Genomic DNA, 19,346 nt, shown 5'->3' on the forward strand with positions numbered 1-19,346 from the left:
AAGAGTAAAGAAACCATGATGATGTATTGCTGATAACAACTGACTCTTTCACACACCCATGCATTCACTCATCAAACATTTGGAGAATGCCCTACAACCACAGCATGAGAAAGATCAAGCTTTGGAGTCAGAGATACCTGAGTGTTAATTTCAGCCACCCCGAGTGTTTTATATGGCCCTGTAAACCCTGTATTATTGGAATAAATTATTAAGAGCAGAAGGTTTTTAGACAGTTAATTAAGTATTATTTGTAAAAAAAATAAAAATAAAAATAGCTCAATTCCTGGCACATAGTATTCAGTAAAGGTTAGCTAAAATAATAATATTTACTATTATTTAGTTACTGTTCTTGATACTGAAGATACTGTAAGACACAGGCTCAGCCCTCAAGGCATTATATAGATTATCATCTACCAGCTGTATCTAAGGAAGTCTGTAAGAATGGATATTTTTAAGAATCCAGGTAACTATATGAATTTCAGCTGTTATTCTGATATTTAGCACTGCATAATGACAACCTGAATTCTCAGAAGGTCCATTCAATAAGCCTAAGGGATTTTGCCAACTAAAATGCAGTTTACCTTACTGTGTTTCATGTAATAAGTCTTTCAACACTGAATTTCAGGAAACTCTTGAGAAAACCTCTTCTACCAGGCTTAAAGTTAGCCTAAGTACCCTATTAAATAGACCTCTTAAGCCATTTTTTAATAACACAGAAAACTGATCATCATCACAGTCTAATGCAACAATCATTTATTGTGACCCTCTAGTTCAGCAAGGGAGGTGAGAAATCAATGATGGAAAACATCAATAACTTCTTGCCTGCTTTCATAAACCTAGCTAAGTAAGCTCTTACCATGAACAGCCATCATCTTTGACAATTTATTTTTTTCTGCAATAAATGAATGAGTGAGCAGCAAGGATTTCCACAGAAAGGCCTTAGGGGCCAATTCCCCAAGACCACTGTATTAAAGTTCTCAAAATAAAAGGTGCACCAACTTGTAATCATTTTTATATAAAGCAGGATCCACAATGACACAGAAAAGTGATTCTACCATCTACTATGAAAACAGAATACCAACCTCCCTTTTGTAGATAGCTACAAGTTAATACGGCATGTCCAAAGTTCCATACACTGGAATGACTGCTTTTAAATCAATCAACCAAATCGTATTTAATAACTCAATTAAATGAGAACACATAACCCCATTTTCAAAAGACTTAAAATATTTTTTAAATAGATCTAAATTGTAGGCATTTATATATATTACAAGTTGTTATAGTTCAAGACGGCCCTCAAAACACAATTGTAACCAAGTCAATGACTTAAAAATCAGAGCCTCAGTGTCTTGATCTGTAAAATGGAGATATTTGTATTGAAATTACAGTGCTATTAGAAATCAGTCTTATTACTACTACTGATGTTTTATTTTCTTTATTGGCTAGGGCAGGGGTCTGCAAACTTTTCTGTAAAGAGCTAGATGATAAATATTTTCAGCTTTGCAGGTCATAAAATCTGTATCAGAACTACTCAACTCTGCTGTTGTAACATGAAATCAGTATGGACAATATATACACATGAGTGTGGCTGTGTGCCGATAAAACTTTATTGATGGACACTGACATTTGAATGTCATAGTTTTCACATATCATGAATTACTATTCTTTTGATTTTTTTTCCAACCATCTACAAATATTTTTAAAAAGCATGCTTAGTATGTGGAAGACACACAAAGAAGTGGAGAACTAGATTGGATCAACGGGCCATAAATTGCCAACCCCTTGGCCAGAAGACTCTGATCCAACCTTATGTAAATTGATTATATATTTAATTGGCCAAAGAGTTTTTGGAAAAAATCACTTGTAACAAATTGAAAATTTCTCTACATACAAAACCATGTTATTTTCATTTACTTTAAATTCTGCTGAACATTTTTGGGGAAGAAAATACTCTGTTTTCACTATTTAATCACCTTCCACTTTATAGATCTTTTAGTAGTATTTTCTCTCTAATGTAAAAAATTCAACTATGGTACTTCAAAGCACTGCAAACAAATTTATTTCCAGTGCTTGTTAAACGTATTGCTTATTTTCCTTACTAAATTAACTGTGGTTTGTGAAACAAACAAATAAATCCAACAATACAAGATGCAAAAACAATTTCAATAAATAGGTCTTCATTTACTAATAATCTCCTTTCTGCCACTGACTTAAAAACATCTGCCAGCAAGATGTGCAAACACCGTATTTCTCCAGTTACACAATGTTAATTATAATGGAATTACACCACCAAGAAATTCTTAATCATGCTGGCCACTCTTCGTGTTCTTATTACTCACTCCTAATCCATTAAATCTGTGCTGTAGTATTAAAACGGGCAGAAGGACAGGGAGAGAGGAGATGAATTTGATTTGGTCAAAAGGTGAAGGCATAATAATTTAGTTGAATAAGTTAAGCGGGGCATCGACTTTTTATCCCTTTATTTCTTATGCTTTTAATGCTGGATTATATGTAAAATGAACAAAAGACCGTGAATATCAGGCGTTACACTGAGACAATCAAGCAAACCGACTATGGCACCAAACGACATGCTGTTGAGGTTCATAATAGTTGCTCTTGTGACATTTAACTTAGAGTTTAAAGAGATTTACCAAGCATTCCTAATCTATCATTATCTTATAATCCACCAATTTATTTACCTTGTTGAACCTAATTAGAATGAAAAGTAAAAATGTTAGGGATGCAAAGATAAGTAAGTCAGAAACGTTTGTAAATCCTCAGAATAGGTCTCTGTTTTGTTTTCTGAGACATGGCATCACATCAGCCCCCAAACAATTAACACAACATCCACGTTACCATGGATGCACATATCTACAGATAGTTAAGTACACAGATAATAACAGAAGGCAGCATAAAGTACCGATTAAGACCACATGCTACAGAGCCAGACTGACCAGTTTTGTAAGCTCAGCCATTTATCTATCCGTGTGATCGTAAATAATTCACTTATTGTATTCCTGAGTTTCTCTGTAAAATGGAAAAAAAAATAATCATAGCCACCACTGAATGTTAGAAGGATTAACTTAATATGCATAAAATTTTTATCATGTTATCCGACACAAAGAACTATGTAGGGCTTCCCTGGTGGCGCAGTGGTTGAGAGTCCGCCTGCCAATGCAGGGGACACGGGTTCATGCCCCGGTCTGGGAAGATCCCACATGCCGCGGAGCGGCTGGGCCCGTGAGCCATGGCCGCTGAGCCTGCGTGTCCAGAGCCTGTGCTCCGCGACGGGAGAGGCCATGGCAGTGAGAGGCCCGCGTACCACACACACACACAAAAAAAAACGAAAAAAAAACTATGTAAATGTTAAATAAAGCAATGGCTAAAAGAGTATTATTGAATAATACTCTATTACCATTTCTTTATAATATTTGCACTTTGATAGGTGATTACTACACAGCTCTTTTTAGATCTCTATGAGAAAAAAAATCATAAGAACTTAATAGCCCCATCAATGATAAATGTTTGCCAATGATACAGGTGAAAAGGCAATCTAAGGGTTGTTTGCCTCAAATACCACCCATGTCTGACATAATTAATGAAACAAAATTACAGGGCAACAGGGCACTTACTTCTAAAGCACCTAATAATGAAGAAGCCTTTAACCAGCAGTAGAGACTCGGCCACTTAATTAGCTCCTGCTACATAAAGTGGTTACCCTCAATCCAGTGTTTTCTTTTCTTCTAAACACCCCTATGACCTACTGTCTCCAAACTCCAAGGTCCTCATCAATAAACTTGACAAGATTCTTTTTTAATTTTTATTTATTTATTTATTTATGGCTGCACTGAGTCTTCATTGCTGCGCAGAGGCTTTCTGTAGTTGCGGTGAGCGGGGACTACTCTTTGCTGCAGTGCGCAGGCTTCTCCTTGTGGTGGCTTCTCTTATTGCGGAGCACAGGCTCTAGGCCCACAGGCTTTCATAGTTGCAGCACGTGGGCTCACTAGTTGTGGCTCGCAGGCTTTAGAGTGCAGGCTCTGCAGTTGCGGTGCATGGGCTTAGCTGCTCCGCGGCACGTGGGCTCTTCCCAGACCAGGGATCGAACCCGTGTCCCCTGCACTGGCAGGCACATTCTTAACCACTGCGCCATGAGGGAAGTCCCAAACCTGACAAGATTCTTAACTGGGCCCCATTTAGCAGCACACCACTTTGCTAACTACCATAGAGAATGTCAATACACAAAAGAGACAGCCCGAACTATCAAGGAGCTTACAATCTATTTAGAGAAACAAAGTATAAGAAAGTGAAATGATGGCAACATAAAACTATACAAAAAGGAAGTAAGAACCCAAAATGCAAACATGGGTGCAGTGCTTTAGCGTCTATACAGTGTTCTCACCAGTACAGTAACTCATTCTGTGCCTCCATCCCACTGTAGACCAGCAAGTTAAAAAAAACTGCTATCTTGGTATTACAGACTACCAAGCAGAGCCTCGGGAAATCTAAGTAACTTGCACGAAGTCTTACAATTACAGACAAAGCCATAGTGCAGAACATAGATATTCATGCTCACATCCATGATTTTAAGCTACAGCGCTCTGTTCCCTGAAAGGAGAGACCCACAAGACTCCAGCACTCTGTGATCACTTCCTACAGAGAGGGTGTGAGCCAATTCATGATGAGTGGTCAGAAGTGGGCATCTGACCAAAAGGGAAGGTCACTGCAAATGGGAAATGGTGTCAGATCAATGAAGTAAAGAAAAAGTCCAGGTCAATGGCTTTAAATGGAGCGTTTGGAGAGGAGGTCTGTGTTGGCACAAGTAGAAAAGTCATTAGCTAGTATTCTGTGTTTCCTATTGGCTGTGCAAAAGACGGGAGAGAAGGACTGGAGTTTTAAAGCAATTGCATCAGGCATTATGAAGCTAAATTTCAACTCCACCACCTCTAATGTGTATCTACCCCTTTATCTCTTGAGACTCTGATATGACCTACACACTCAGTCAATCTGATTCACCTGGGATCCCCAAACTAATTGCTACCACATACTGAATGACAGCACGCACTTGAGTAAATCTTAAGATACACAGTACACTTACGATGTTAGAAACATTGTGCTAAAATCTTTCACATGTCATTTAATCTTCAAACTAACCACAGCAGCTGTGTCAGGGTCCCCAAGACTACTTCTAAAATCAAAGACTTGCTAGAAAGATTCACAGGACTCAGCATCTAAGTTGCACTTATGTCTAAGATTTATTACAATGATGTAGTAGGAATACAAAGTTGGATGATAAAAAAAAAAAATAAAAACCACAGGCAGAGTCTGGAGTAATCCATATGCAAGTTTCCTTACATGTCCTTCCTCCCATTGGGTGGTCACAGAGAGTGTATACTTTCCTAGCAATGAAAATGCATCAACACGGGTGGAATATTTCTGTCCAGGCAAGCTGATTAGGGACTCAGTGTGGGCACTGTTTATTCCGTTTGTAAGAGGGCTGGTCACATAGGTGCACTCTGCTAGAATTACCAAAATTCCATACGACTCAAAGACAGCAGGTGTTGCGCATACACCACATTATTTGTACAGACAGTCTAGGCATAGTGATCAACACTTGTCAATTAAAAAAATTATATTAGTACCAGCCAAGATCTCAGATGTCAGCCAAGGGCCAATCTCACATGTATTCCTCTTAGTATATCAGACCTGAGACTCCTATCCTAACTCTTTCCTACACAGGAGGCCACTATTATTGTTTCATGTAGAAGAAGTAACTGAGTTACAGACATTATTTAACTCATCTAGGATCCTAGAAGTTCTAAGTGCCAGACAATGTGTCATAGCTTGAGAGCTCCTGCAACAGACATGACACAAGGTTATAGGCGAGCTGTTTTGTTTTAGGAGACATCCGGGAAACTGAAGGGCTAACTTGTAGGTGGGCACAACGATAGCCAGGTGTGGAAAAAGGAAGGATAGCAAGCTAATCCCAGGGTTTGTAGTTAAATTGGTTACCATCGTGGTCAAGCAGGAGTCAGTCCCACTGTGGTACAGTGTGAAATGAACTTCAAAGTTTTCCACTCAAAATACCGACCAGGGCAATATCTATTTACTGGTTGTTCATCCCCTATTGGTCAAGGTTCTCAGGAGTTATTAACTCCTCATAGTAGAGAAATCTTAGGGCAGAAAGCAAAAATCCCTGAGGCAGAACACAACCTGGTTTTGCAGCAAGGGCGGGAGCCAAAATCTGCATCCAGAGAATGAAAGATAGGGTATAAAAAGGATAAACAGTCTGTATTAAACCTCAGGCACTGTGACTCCCCATGCTATACCTGAGTCATCATGGTGGGTTCTGTCAGATTCCTTTAGAATGGATTAGAAGTCCCTAAGTAGCTTTCAAGGATTAAAAAAAAGAATAAACATCGTGCACCAATGTGACAGTGGTAACTCCAGCTTTTGCACGGCAAAGAAGGTAACAGAGTAAAAAAAAAATCTGTCTTCAAAATCCCACACACCTCAGTTCAGCATTCTTTACAGAAACGCTATTTGTTTAAGGCCGGCAATTGTTGATATATAAAGTTTTGCAGAAAGCCTGACTCTGGCTCAGTCAGGTTTCTGTTCATTACCCTGGAAGATATGAAGGTTTTATTTATATATTTATACATATACAATCAGTAGTTTTTTAACATTTTCCAAGGGTTGGAAAATCACCATCACCTAGTTCCAGAATATTTTCATCCCCCTACAAAAGAAACTATATAAATTCACTCCCATATTTCCATTCAAAATCATTCCCAATTTCTCCTGCTCCTAGCCCCTGGCAACCACCAATCTATTTTTTGTCTTTATGAATACGCCTATTCTGGAAATTTCATATAAATGGAATCATGCAATACATGCCTTCTTTTACGTAGCATAATGTTTGCAAGATTCATCCATGTTGTAGCATTATCAGTACTTCATTTGTTTGTATTTCCAAATAACTTTCCATCATATGGATATTCAGTACTTGTTTATCTGCGCATCAGCTGATGAACATTTAGGATGACTCCAGTTTTTCACTCTCACGACTAATGTTTCTATGAACAGTGTGGCTTTATGTTCTCATTTCTCTTGGGTATATATCTAGGAAGGGAATTTCTGGGTCAAATGATAACCTTATGTTTAACACTGAGGGACAGCCAAACTGTTTTCCAAATAAGCTACCTTATTTTACAATTCCACCAGCAGTGTATGAAGGTTCCAATTTTTTCCTTCATCAACGTTTGTTTTTGGCAAATACAAATATTTGAAGGCCAGTAATTTCAAGATCAATGGCTTGATTAAGAAGCTTCCTAATTATTTACATTCAGTATTCCTAAATATGTATTATGGAGAAGGTAGATGCCTTGCAGCTTACAAAAATGACATGCCATCTAGTAGTTGTTGTCATAGTGGGAAAACAAAAACATCCTCACCTATATACATAATAGTGGCAGATGGAGGTAAGTTTTCACAGTAATTCCAAATGGAAATATCAAACCCAAGAAGGTGTGATTTGAGGGTTACTTTTAGAGTAGGATTTGGGTGGAAGTAAAGGAACCTAACACAAGAGAAAGATAGTTGTTATGACTGTTTGCATCCCCCCAAATTCATATGGTGAAGCCCTAATCCCCCATTTCATGGTATTTGGAGGTGGGTCCTTTGGAAGGTAATTAGGTTTACATGAAGTCATGTGGGTAGGGCTTCCATCACGGGATTAGTGTCCTTGTAAGACTAGAGACACAGACAAACACAGACCAGTGCTAGCTCTCTTCAACATGTGAGAACACAGGGAACAGGTGGCCATCTGCAAGCCAAGAAGAAGGCTCTCACCAGAAACCCAATCTCCTAGCACCTTAATCTTTGACTTCCCAGCCTCTGTAGCTGTGACAAATAAATGTCTGCTTAAGCAACCCAGAATATGGTATTTTGTTATGGCAGCTTGAGCTAAAACAATAGCATACCAGATGCAGGAAACACTATGAGTGACAACATAGAAAAAAGAGATGAGTACCTGTATTTACCCAAAATCAACTAGTGAAATACTGATCAACTTGTTTAAACTTGTGTCCTGAACATGGTGAAAAGAATATCCTCCTAGTAGATGGAAAGGAAATGGAAAGAGAACCTAAAACAAATTAGATGCAAGAAGAAAGTTGTCATAGGGAAATAAATAGAAGCATGGTATGAATTTGGCAAAGCCAATTCCTTTAACGTCAAGGTCTATAATTCTGAAAAAAGCTATCAAATATTCTCCGATAAAAGATGGCATAAGATCCAGCTTAAAACCATAAAAATAATGCTAAAGACAGTCTCAAATGTGAGTAATGATTATGAGTTATAAGTAAATAAACAAAGCTGTTATAAATTACCCTGCCATAATTAAAACAAAGTCATTATTTTGTATTACCTTTTATTGTTGATACGGGCCAAAATTAAGGAATATTCCAAGAGAGTGTACCTTAAAAGATAGAGAGAAATGACTTCAAAGCTCTAGGAGAAGAAGTTTAATAGACATTTCAATTGATAACTGGGGACATCTAAATAATAAATAGGAAAATAACGCACTTTAGAAAATCCACTATAACCCAAATAGTAGATCGTGGCAAAGCCAAGCCAAATAACATTTTTCAGTAACAGTTGGTAAAGGCATACAAGAGCAAAGAAAATTTAAATAAAGGAAGTAAAGTTCAATTCACTGAGAGATTCTCTGTTTCATATGCATTTCCAGAGATATTTTTCTGTAACTGGGATACAAAAACTCAAAAATATCTTAGACATATATGTTTATTTTTGGAGCCCTACAAAAGGTATTTAACTATAGCCAAGACAGATGATTGTCCCAAGTAAGGAAATGCTTCAAATATAAATCACCAACTCTCTTCCTTCAGGGTTTACTGTTAACATCAAGCTAGACATATGAAAATTAGCACTGCAACAACTCACCATTTCTGTGCATCCAGGCATTTATGGAAGATCAGATCTGCCTCCTGGAAATGTGCTGAATATTAGTATCTGCAAGCCCTGGGTAAACCTAGGGGACAGCTGAGCCCAAAGCCTCATCACGTCTTTAAACACTTAACGCCTTCAACTCTAGCATTCACTTTAACAGATGCTCTCACATCCCACATGTCAGCACAGCTTCCTACAAACCCCTATACATAGAAAACACGATGACACATCTTGGTCATAACTGATAAGCAAAATTGGAATTGCTATAGGACCATCTGATAAGCCACTCCTAGCATGATGAGAAATGGAAGGACCTCATTCCTGATAGGAAAATACGGGGGAGAAGAATGGTGGATTGGGACCAATCCTCCTTGGTTATATGTAACCCTTTACTCTGCCTTTACATCAGGGGAAAGGATCCCTTTGGTTTAATACAATAAGCATGTGTTTCAGAAAAATATATAAGGTAAAGAATTAGTGGTAATGGAATTTTTACAGTTATATGCCACCAAATATTTAAACCAATTTACAAATTACTTATTTTCTACACATCCGGGCTTGGGCATGTATCGAAAAACAGCTATTATTAGACTTATATTTTGAAAGAAAGTTACAAGATGTGTACCTGTTCCCAATTTCTTTAAAAAAAAATAGAAACATACCATACTATCTGATTCCAAAATGCACTTCTATAAACTTTCTATTTACCTGAAACTGGTTAGATCCTTAAATTGGGTTGTACATTTCAATTATTGTGTTCTTATCTCCCCTTGACTCCTCCTTAGAAAGCTGTGGTTAAATTGATGGTGTCTCTTCCTAACTTTAGCTACACGCCAACCTCTTTCACATCTCTATACACTCTGAACCTGCAGCTCTGGCTCCCTGTAATCTCATCCTCTTTGATCTCTGCATGCCTGCTTTTCGTATCCTGTGAAACTCAGCTGAAACGTTTTCTTCAAAAAAAACACTGGCGGGCTTCCCTGGTGGCGCAGTGGTTGAGAGTCCGCCTGCCGATGCAGGGGACACGGGTTCGTGCCCCGGTCCGGGAAGATCCCACATGCTGCGGAGCGGCTAGGCCCGTGAGCCATGGCCGCTGAGCCTGTGCGTCCAGAGCCTGTGCTCCGCAACGGGAGAGGCCACAACAGTGAGAGGCCCGCGTACCGCAAAAAAAAAAAAAAAAAAAAAAAACTGGCTTTCCCCATCACACTAATTAGTCTCTACCCGTGTAACTCAGTCTATGTAACCCACTCTTCCTTCCCTTTCAGTCACAACATTGCTATCACTGTACCTCTTTCTTACTTTTACACTATTTTTCTCTATTTGCTTTTACATATTTAGTTATTTGTCTGTTACCATCTCCCCCTGTAGACTTTAAGCTCCATGAATGGTAGATCTATATTTAATTTACTTACCACTTTCTTTGTGTACCCAACATCTCGTACGCACTCAAATTTTTTCAATTAATACATACATGTTCAACTTTACATCTGGATTGCTACACAAAGTTAATTATGGTTCCATGAAAAACCTTTTGTTTTCTTTATGCACTGCTATATTTTACAGAATTTCTAAAATGAACACATGTATTTGACTTGTGAAATCAAGAAAAAAAATTCTCTTTTTTGAGCGTTGCTTTCCCTTTATAATGCTATTCCTAGGGCTTTGGTTTTCTGATATATTTGAGCTAAAAGCAGTCATTTACTGCTAGGTGATCAGAATATAGGTATTAGTCACATCTGTGGAGATGATGTTCACACGGTAAAGAAGATATTGAAATATCTGGTAGTTCTGGTAATGATTATGACCTTCAAAACATACTCAAGGGGGAAAAATAGGTACCAAACAATTGACAGTGTTTACAAAAGATGAGAGCAAACAGCATGAAATCACTTCCAGAAATGACAGCAATCAATCTGTTTCTTAAATGGTATCAGTGGCAGAGTCCATACCGGAAAACAGATTGTTTGGAACTAGATCAGCCCTCCAGGCCAGGAAGGTGCCAAGAGAAGGAGCCTGAAAGTTATGACAATAAATAAAGAGCAACCTTCTTATACTACAGACAGGAAGGAAGCCCAGAAGAAGATAAGAGGGGCTGCTGAAGCATGGGGACCAAGAATCATGCCACAAAAAAGCCCAGTACCATCAACGTCCCAAAGAAGCAAACTAAATTTCAGGGGATGAACTTCAATCCTTGGAAAAGAAACTTTAAGAAGTTAGATAAAGTCCAAATCCTACATTTAATGTCGGATCCTAAAGGAACAAGCTTTGAGACAGAGCAGAGTGTTCTACTTTTCAGAATGTGCGTCCAAGCATATTTCGTATAAAAGAAAAGTCTCATTATTTGAAATAACTCACAAAGCAAAGGCCAGACTAGCAGCAAGCACAATCCACCCATGAGCTACAGGGCAGTGGGCTGTAGCTCCCTCAAACCTGCTATGGAAGGGCAAGGTCTATTCAAGAAAAGGAGACGAGGCTGAGGCTGCAAGGGTTTCAAAAGGCCGTGGCTTTGTGGTAAGAAGGGTATGGGGACTGAAGCCACTCAGGGCGTAACATCAACTATAGTCAAAGTAAGCGAGCTCGTCAGCACTTGGTGTGAATGTAAACTGGTACAACTGCTTCAGGAAGCAATTCACCAACGTATCCAGTAAAACTGACACACATACCGTACAACTCAATGATTCAACATCTGTGGGGGGATGTCCCCAGAGAAACGTTTACATCAGGAGGATGTATGTACCAGGAAATTCATTGCCACAGTGAAAGTAGAAATGTTTGAAACTGAAATGCCCACATGAGAACAGACAGACATCATGATCCAGTCACACACTAAGACTATTATATTACATTTAAAATAAATGAACATTATCAACGTTGATCATATTAAATATAGGGAAAAAGAAACCCATTAGCCAAAGGATATACACTGTATCATGTTTTTAAATTAAGTTTTAACACAAAACAGTGTGTGTATATAAATATATACATATACACACACATATATTTAGTTAAATAGATGTGTATAAAAGTATAAATACTTGAATAGGAAGGAAACACTTACTTCAGGATATGTAATACCTCTGAAGAGGTGGGAAGGAGGAGACTGGGGTGAGGGGCTTCATTTATATCTGTACTTTAAGGATTCAATTATATCTATAATTCAAATGGATCTAAATAGTAAAACATTCAACTGTTTTCAAAGGTGGTTAAGGATACACGGCTATGGATTAGTACTGTCTTCTATAATATTATTTATCTTTAGAATATTTATAACATTTTTAACAATTAACATGGCAGAAAATATTTTTCTTGCAGAGCTTCCTCTTTTCTACTGAACACCACTATTTTAAATTTCTATTAAGTACGATTCTCAGATTACATTTAACAGCACTGCAGAGTATGTACACTGACATTTATTATGTACTTCCTGGAATGCAGCCTAAGCCCCTACTCAGGTAGAAACGCTCTCCTACCTAAGGCTTTGATAGCCCTCACATGATCATTATGGCTGATTTTATGTGATGGTTTTCATGGACTCTATGCTCTTTTTCTGACTTTGTGAAAATGTTGTGTTATCAAATTTCACGTTAGGAAGATTCGTTCTGTAATATCACCTCATAATGTCAAAATTCAGTCATGCGTAATCTCCCTCTCCTTCGGTCTGAGACATCGTCTGTCTTACTACCATTACTAATTTTTGAAAGGAAAAAGGAAAGATGGGGGGAGGGGCTAGCATTATCCCTTTCAAGGAAAAGAGTGACGGACATTTATAAAAGCTCAATACTAAACAAATGTAAATCTTATCAATTGTCTGATCATGGTTGACTACCAGGAAGACACCATTTAAGATTCATCACTGTAATCTACACATCAACTGTCCAAATTCAGGGGAATAAAACACCAATTGATCTGAAGTGCTAGATTATTTGGGGATGTAGAAATAGGAAGACTTCAAATGAAGTATTTGTACTCCTATCCCCAGCTTAAGCTGCATTGAACCAAATTTCCACACTCAGGACTATTTAAGCCATATTACCCACCTTATCTCTAAGAGCAAACCTTGAGCAAATATACATTTAAAAAAATCAGTCCTATCTTTGAATAGTGGACACCACTTAAGCCCAGGGTGTAAGTGTGCAAAATTTGTAACTATAAAATGAGAGTTAAACATAATATTCCACCAGATAACATGATGTAATGAATCATAATAAGAAATAAGGCTTCTAGTATTTTCTACCCTCATTTCTGAACACAATAAGGAATGCAGCATGCCGATGAGCCCATTCCACCAAAAAAAATTTTTTAACGCCATTCATATAGTTTGTTGCTCACCTCATCCCACCTTCTGTAATCTTAGATGTGTACAATGTAAGAAACTCAGAACAACAAAAATACACCCTCAATTGATTCTTTGCTATTTTGTGAATTTCCCTGGGAGCAAAAAGTTATTTCCTATGAGAAAGATGCTGTCTCATTTCACCAATGGACCACTTAACTGTCCAAAAACAAAACCTGCTTTTCAGGGGGAGAGCAGAATTTGGTGACTGGCTATTGGGAAAGCTGATGGGAGCCTGGAGAACATTTGATCTGTTGGCAACAGAAACCCTTACATTGCACTGCACATCAGCTAAATTTGAGGCCTCCGTAACTTGAGCTTATCCATTAATGCTGATTGCTACTTCTCAGTGGAGAAACACTGCTGAAAGTACAGGTGTAGATCATTACCGCTTTTTTTTCCAGAAAATAACACACATCTGTTCACTGTAAAGTAATTTCTGAATGGTAATTAGAACTTAGCACTGGGGCTTAAATAACAAATGGAATTTTTAGGACCTGGCCCAGAAAGAACAAGTGAAACCTCAAGTCCTGTGTTATTTCACAAGGCTTCTTCCAGAAAGGAAGGGGTAAAACAAAAGGAGCACCTGACAAGAGCTAAGAGCCTCAAGTTCATAGTCCCTGCTCCCCACCTGAGCAGCTTATGAAGCTGGTCCGTATGTCTCATCCCTCTGGACCTCAATTTCCTCATCCATAAAATGGGGAGGTACACTTAGGATAACAAACTCTCAACTCCAACATTCTACATGTCCCCTGACTTTCAGATACTTTAAAACAGTAATTTCAGTCAGTAGGTCAGGTTCCCAACTTGCTAACCAACACCAGACAAACCGCATCATTAATGAAATTGATGCCAGTACTAGCCAGATACACAGAAAGTTTGAAATTGAAAAATTCATGATTTCACATGAGGAACAAAATGTGTATTAATATGCTAAGAGCTTGCATGATCTCAAAGATTCATAAAAATCCCCAATGAACTGTGGATCACATCTTGAGAAACTCTTCCCAATCAAAATTCCTCAACCTGAGTTACATACAGGAAACACATGCCGTGAATTTTAGAAATCTCTCTCCCTTAACTCCCACCTCAGATGAATTAAACCAGAATCTGGGTGTGAGGGGTCTCTGTCACTGCTTTTTTTTTTTTTTTTTTTTTAACATCCCTAGTCAATTCAAATGTTCAAAGACTGGAAAGCACTGTTATAAACCAAGTTAAAATTAATGAAAAATGGGGTGGGGCACTTTAAGGGCATTCCAGAAGCGCTTCAATATGAGAAAGGAACATTTTTAAAGCATTAGAATGCCTATAATGAGATGTAAAAAAGGCAAGCGAGGGCCTCCCTGGTGGCGCAGTGGTTGAGAGTAGGCCTGCTGATTCAGGGGACACGGGTTCGTGCCCCCGTCCGGGAGGATCCCACGTGCCGCAGAGCGGCTGGGCCCGTGAGCCATGGCCGCTGGGTCTGCGCGTCCGGAGCCTGTGCTCCGCAGCGGGAGAGGCCACAACACTGAGAGGCCCGCGTACGGCAAAAAAAAAAAAAAAAAAAAAAAGGCAAGCGAAATTATTAACATGGGGAATTTTTTTTAAAATATCATTAAACAGAAGGTCAGAAAGCTGGCTTTAGCCATCCGTAAGTCCACCCAAAGAGGGTACTTCACTGAATCAATGAGTGCGTATGCTCATTTCATGACTGACCTACGTGGAAGAAGGTTATAGAAATGTAAATGAGTCTATACCCACTTTAATGGCAGTAGCGGGGGATGGGGGGTTCCCCACACTGACAAACACTTCTCAGGATATCAGCTGGGTGTCCTACAATTCAAATCAATTCTGAGACTATCTACCCAGAGACAGTTTCAGGTTCCACAGGTTAACAGGTCGGTCCTACAAGACTGCCTCCTTCCCCACTTCACATGCCAATCACAAACCCAGGCTGTTACCTGTGCTTCTGACTAACAGGCTACAAACTTGAGGTTCCCAGCCCTCCACCAACTCAGGATGTCAATTTCAAGCCTAGGTTGTTACCTGTACAACCTTGTACAACTTTGTTACAAGTATAAACTAGAGTTTCCCACAATTCCCTGCTCTGGTTTGGTTAATTTACTAGAACTCAGACAAAGGTTTCACTTACCAGATTATAACTCAGGAACCACCAGATGCTCTACATGTATAGGGCAAAGTATGGAGAACGGGTACAGAACGTCCACGTCCTCCAATCACACCATTTTCGCAGCCCCTCAGGGGGTTCAACAACCAGGAAGCTCTCCAAACTCTCTCTTGGGTTTTTATGGAGGCGTCATTACATAGTCATGATTGATTAAATCACTGGCCAATAGCAATTGATTCAACCTCCAGCACCCCTCCCAGGAAGTCAGGGTGCAGGACTGAAAGTTCCAACCCTCTAATTACATGGTTGGTTTCTCCTGGCAACCAGTCCTCATCCTTAGGTGGGATCCAAAATTAACCCCATTAACCTAACAAGAAACACCTTGATCGTATTCAGTACTTAGGAAATTCCAAAGGTTTTGGCACCTGTGAGTCAGGAACCATGGATGAAGACCGACCAAATATATATGAGAAATGAGAAATATATATTTGGTCATCTGAATAACCAAATATATACTTTGCTTATAAATCAAAATATTTCAAATATGTTTCAATAGTTTTAACTAACAACCAAGAAAAAATAAATTTTAAAATCAACAAGAAGAATTAGCTAAATTGTTCTTTTAAACTCCTTGTGAGTGGTAGTTATTAACAGACAAAATGGTGTTATCGGATAGGTTTTGGAATGCCTTTAGTATAGGAATTAAAAACAAGAGTTGAGGGCTTCCCTGGTGACGCAGTGGTTGAGAGTCCGCCTGCTGATGCAGGGGACACGGGTTCGTGCCCCGGTCCAGGAAGATCCCACATGCCGCGGAGTGGCTGGGCCCGTGAACCATGGCCGCTGGGCCTGCGCGTCCGGAGCCTGTGCTCCGCAACGGGAGAGGCCGCAACAGTGTGAGGCCCGCGTACCGCAAAAAAAAAAAAAAAAAAAAAAACCTACAGGAGTTGATTGTAATCTGAGAAAACATACACATAGTTCTCTATGTGTATGATGTTAATAAAAAGACAAAATCTATATGGAGTGTAGACTAGCATAAAATTACACATGTACATGAGTGCATAATATTCTCAATATTCTCAGAACCAACAGAAAAACAACAAACTAAAGCAGCAGTTACTACCTTACTCAAGAATCCTCTGAAAACCCCATTATCAGGGAAATTGTTTTACTGCTTAAAATATGACAAATAATAAATATTAGTTGTCATTATCATTCATCAATTCATTCCTATTTACTTTTCTATTATGTGTTTGATTTTGGGTAAAAAACAGTTAATAATAAAAACCGTTTGCTTCCAATGAGTTTTTGATGTAATGAAGGAAGTGGGGAGATTCAAACGGACAATTAAAAGATGACAAAGCAGTAAGAACAAAGAAGGGGCAACTAAGATAGGGATGAGGAGTCTCATCACACAGAAGGAAGAAAAAAAGTTGAGGCTCTAAATAAATTAGTCAAGTACAGGGATGGGGTAAGGAAAAGAGGGCTAACATGTTCATACACCCGGTAGGGACTTGAGTGTGCCAGGACCTAGGGTCCTAACTCTAATGAACTGCATTCATCACATCACATGTACCTCCTCAAAGTTCATTCTGCCTCCCCCTTTATTGAGCCCTCTGCCATTTTGTTCCACCTCAGCCTGTGTGGCTGCTGTCCAACTTCACATCAGCACACTAGATTCTGCCTCCTGAGAGCCAGCTGCCACATGCCCCCAGATCTCTGCCACCCCCTGTTAATTTCATATTCAGACCACCACAGCAAATGTGGAACCTGGCTTCCTAAGCAGCTCCTCAGGGCCAGATGATGAAACCCAGAAGCATGGGAGGGTTCACCAATAAGAGGCCTAAGAGAGCTGGAGGTGAACTCTCTCTCTTTTCCTTCCACTAATAAGATGTGTTTTTCTTTAAGCTGTGTTTTTCTTGTGTTCACACATCAGAAATGTCCCACATGATCCAACCACTGTACCTGCTAAGCAACTGTCCTTGATGTTAAGCAGATTATAAATCAGTGGCCACCCTGGAAATGCAGCACCTTTCTGCTACCCCTTCTCCTTGTCCTCACTGCCCTTTTCCTCACTCTTGCCACTACGGAATGGCACCTCTCAGTAAAACTTGAACACTTTGTCTTAGGCTCTGTCTTTCCAGGAACAAGGATAAGACATGAGTTTTTCTGTGTAACAATGGGGGCAACTTTAAGTTTTCAATAGGAAACAAAGATATGTATAAGATCTATTACAAAGATCACATGGGCTGTGGATTAGAGGGGAGTCAAAACTGAGGGAATAAGACCATTAGGAAAGCTAATTTGACAAAACACCCAGAATTACCACAGCAATCCTGAGGAAAAGGAACAAACCTGGAGGCATAACCCTCCAGACTTCAGATGATACTACAAAGCTACAGTAATCAAAACTGCATGGCACTGGCACAAAAAACAGACATATAAATCAATGGAACAGAATAGAGTCAAGAAATAAGCCCACACACCTACAGTGAATTAATCTTTGACAAAGGAGCAAGAATATGCAGTGGAGGAAAGACAGTCTCCTCAGTAAGTGGGGTTGAAAAAGCTAGACAGCCTCATGTGAATCAATGAAATTAGAGCATGCCTTCATACCATAAAAAAACAAAAAACAAAACCTCAGAATGGTTTAAAGACCTAAATATAAGACATGACACCTTAAAACTCCTAGAAGAGAACACAGGCAAAACATTCTCAGACATAAATTGTAGCAATATTTTCTTAGATCAGTCTCCTGAAGCAAAAGAAATAAAAGCAAAAATTTAAAAATGGGACCTAACTGAATTGAAAGCTTTTGCACAGCAAAAGGAAACCATCAAAAAAATGAAAAGACAAGCTATGGACTAGGAGAAGATATTTGTAAATGATGCAACCAATGAGGGGTTATATCCAAAATATACAAACAGCTCATACAGCTCAATATCAAAGAAAAAAAACAATCAAAAATTGAACAGAAGACACAAATAGACATTTCTCGGAAGAAGTCATACACATGGCTAACAGGCACATGAAAAGTTGCTCAATATCTCTAAATATTAGAAACAGATGAATGGATAAAGAAGATGTGAGATACACACACACACACACACACACACACACACACACACACAATGGAATACTACTCAGCCATAAAAAAGAATGAAATACTGCCATTTGCAGCAACATGGATGGACCTAGAGATTATCATACTAAGTGAAGTCAGAGAAAGACAAATGTCATACGATGTCATTTATATGTGGAATCTAAAACGATAGAAATGAACTTAGATACAAAACAGAAAAAGACTCACAGACATAGAAAACAAACTTATGGTTACCAAAGGGGAAAGTGGGGGGAGGGATAAATTAGGAGTATGGGATTAACAAAAACACACTACTATATATGAAATAGATAAACAACAAGGATTTACTGTATAGCACAGAGAACTATATTCAAGAGCTAGTAATAATGTATAGTTGAAAATGATCTGAAAAATGTATGTGTATATATATATATTTATATGTAACTGAATTACTTTGCTGTATACCTGAAACTAACACAATATTGGAAATTAACTATTCTTCAATAAAAATTTAAAAAGAAAGCTAATTTGGAGATTTAGGGAAAAGATGGTTGTGGCTGTGATTACATCAGGAATAATGCAGGATGCCATCAACCCCTCCAGCTCTCTGCCTGGGAAGTCTACTTCCTTACAGAAAATATAAACAAAGTTTTCACTGCCATTATGAAATATCGTGTGTGTGTGTCTGTGTGTGTGTGTGTGTGTGTGTGTATATATATATATATATATATATATATATATATATATACACACATAATTTTATGCATTTTTCAAGTTACATTTTCCACATAATCATAGACATCTTTTCATGTAGGTAAACATAGGCGTAAACTTTTTTACCAGTTCCATATATCCTACTG

General features: G+C 38.6%; 1 protein-coding gene across 5 annotated transcripts in view; it reads right to left on the reverse strand.

Annotated features, from left to right (window-relative positions):
• Positions 1-19,346, reverse strand: part of CNTN4 (contactin 4) — a 973,761-nt gene that overhangs the window by 836,349 nt on the left and 118,066 nt on the right. The window contains exons 1-2 of one of the 5 annotated variants that reach the window (XM_060307731.1): positions 8,962-9,077; positions 8,426-8,476 (exon numbers count right to left, since the gene is read on the reverse strand). The exons of the other annotated variants lie outside the window; for them this stretch is intronic. The gene's annotated coding sequence lies outside the window, so the exon portion shown is untranslated. Of the gene's footprint in view, positions 1-8,425; positions 8,477-8,961; positions 9,078-19,346 lie in introns of those variants that run through there. 5 annotated transcript variants of the gene reach the window in all.

This window comes from Globicephala melas, chromosome 11, assembly GCF_963455315.2.
Source record: "Globicephala melas chromosome 11, mGloMel1.2, whole genome shotgun sequence".
Classification (NCBI taxonomy): Eukaryota; Metazoa; Chordata; class Mammalia; order Artiodactyla; family Delphinidae; genus Globicephala; species Globicephala melas.